Here is a 1,632-nt window from a genome sequence, read left to right as displayed (position 1 = left end):
GAAATTCTGTCTTTTTTAAAGACAAAAATTTTTGAGGCGAAATACCCAAAAAGAAGTTTGTAAAAATATTAATACATAGTGTTAAAGTAAAGAGTAAACCATTCACACAACTAAAAACTCGCCCCGCTGCGGTTATAACTGCAGCGTCAGCAGTATCCTGCATATTGACGAATGTAAACAAACGTTTGAACCACAATTCAAAAGGAATTTTGCTTCAAGCATTTGACACACCGTGTAGCAGATACATTTGGGGCACGAACTGCCGAACTTTATAGGAGACATTCCCCACAAAATATCCCCCCTAAGGGGGTATGTTCTGTGACATTCCCACACTCTGATTTCGCGTAATTGGCCGCTCATCCAAGTGCGAACATGTCATAACTTGCTTATCTCAGTTATCTCAGTTCTCGTATGTTCGTATATATTGCATCAGTTTGTATGCAGACAGTTGTTGCCTTGTAATAAGCCTTGTTCTATGATTCAGTTCATTCAAATTATCCGAAGCGTACTGAGAGGCAAAAATTGAGGATAAAACGTGCTTTTCCTCATTTGGTGTGAAGTCAAACATAATGTACAAAAGTGAAGAAATGATAAAGTATCTTCTAACTCCTCTAGATCAAACGAAAAGCGTGTGTTTATTTGTTGTTATGTGCGTCATCATAACAGCTTTCTTCTTTTGCTGCAATGCTCATGAACCGGCAACGAATGGCGATGAATTTTTCCTTGAAAATGAACCAACACTGATTATCTCACAACCAACTACGGAAACTGTAATCTCACTAGGTACGTTAAAAAAATGCTCTGTAACAATGTGAAACTCTTTTTAGTGCTCATCATCGAACACTTCCATTAACTGTATGAACGACGACGTTTCGCTAGAAGAGTATGATTTGCTCCTTCACACTGCCCAGAGAAGTAAAGTTGATACAGAATACAGAAAAGTTGAAATAGTATGACATCGACGACTTCCTGGTCTCTTTAATCTATTGTTGTTTTATTTTGTGTCTAGTTTATTAATGTTGTTTTTCAAGATACTCATAGAAATAATATTTAATTTTAATAGTTTTGTGAGCAGCATAAGCAAACCGGTGGTTTCTGACCTTACAACGAAACCCTTAGTATTTGAACCTTCCCAAAAACAAAGTTTTCCGGGAGCTGGATTTTATCCTGCAGTTTGCTTTGCTGCCTTTATTCTCGTTGCGCTGACTTGGAATTTATTTAAATACTGAAAATGTTTTATACTGATGGTTCCTAGTATTAGGCAAATAGTGATTACAATGTGATACTTTCTATCGTAATAAACAAATATCTAGCATTAGCTGTGGTATTAGTCCAGCATGAAAAAATTGCACTTGCTACGAAAACCTGAAATAAAATTAGGCCCATTTTCATCAAGCGATCTTAAACCAGTTTAACGTCTGAAACTCAGTTTGACGTGCGAAACGGATTTCACCAGAACCTTAAACTTAGTTTGTGCTTAAACGCGTTTAAAGAAATGAACTGGCTGGCCGATTTTGGGCGTTTATAGCTTTAAACTCCGTTTAAAGACTTGATCTAACCTCACTGTGTAAAGAATTGTTGTTGTCGGTCGACCGAAAAATAATAAAATAGAAATGGCACGTAGGCCAGTTT

The 1,632-nt window shown here is 36.8% G+C and overlaps 1 long non-coding RNA gene across 1 annotated transcript; it reads left to right on the top strand.

Moving 5' to 3' along the window:
* The first annotated feature begins 17 nt into the window (after positions 1-17).
* LOC109536373 lies at positions 18-1,318 on the top strand. The gene is made up of 2 exons (XR_002171829.2): positions 18-770; positions 828-1,318. It is a non-coding gene; the product is annotated as an uncharacterized LOC109536373 (long non-coding RNA).
* Positions 1,319-1,632: the final 314 nt, after the last annotated feature.

The sequence above is a fragment of the Dendroctonus ponderosae genome, unplaced genomic scaffold, assembly GCF_020466585.1.
Source record: "Dendroctonus ponderosae isolate FM_Combo_2020 unplaced genomic scaffold, Dpon_F_20191213v2 Dpon_F_20191213_6, whole genome shotgun sequence".
In the NCBI taxonomy this organism is placed as follows: domain Eukaryota; kingdom Metazoa; phylum Arthropoda; class Insecta; order Coleoptera; family Curculionidae; genus Dendroctonus; species Dendroctonus ponderosae.
Note: the sequence above shows the minus strand (reverse complement) of the source record. Positions and strands in the feature narration are given on the sequence as shown.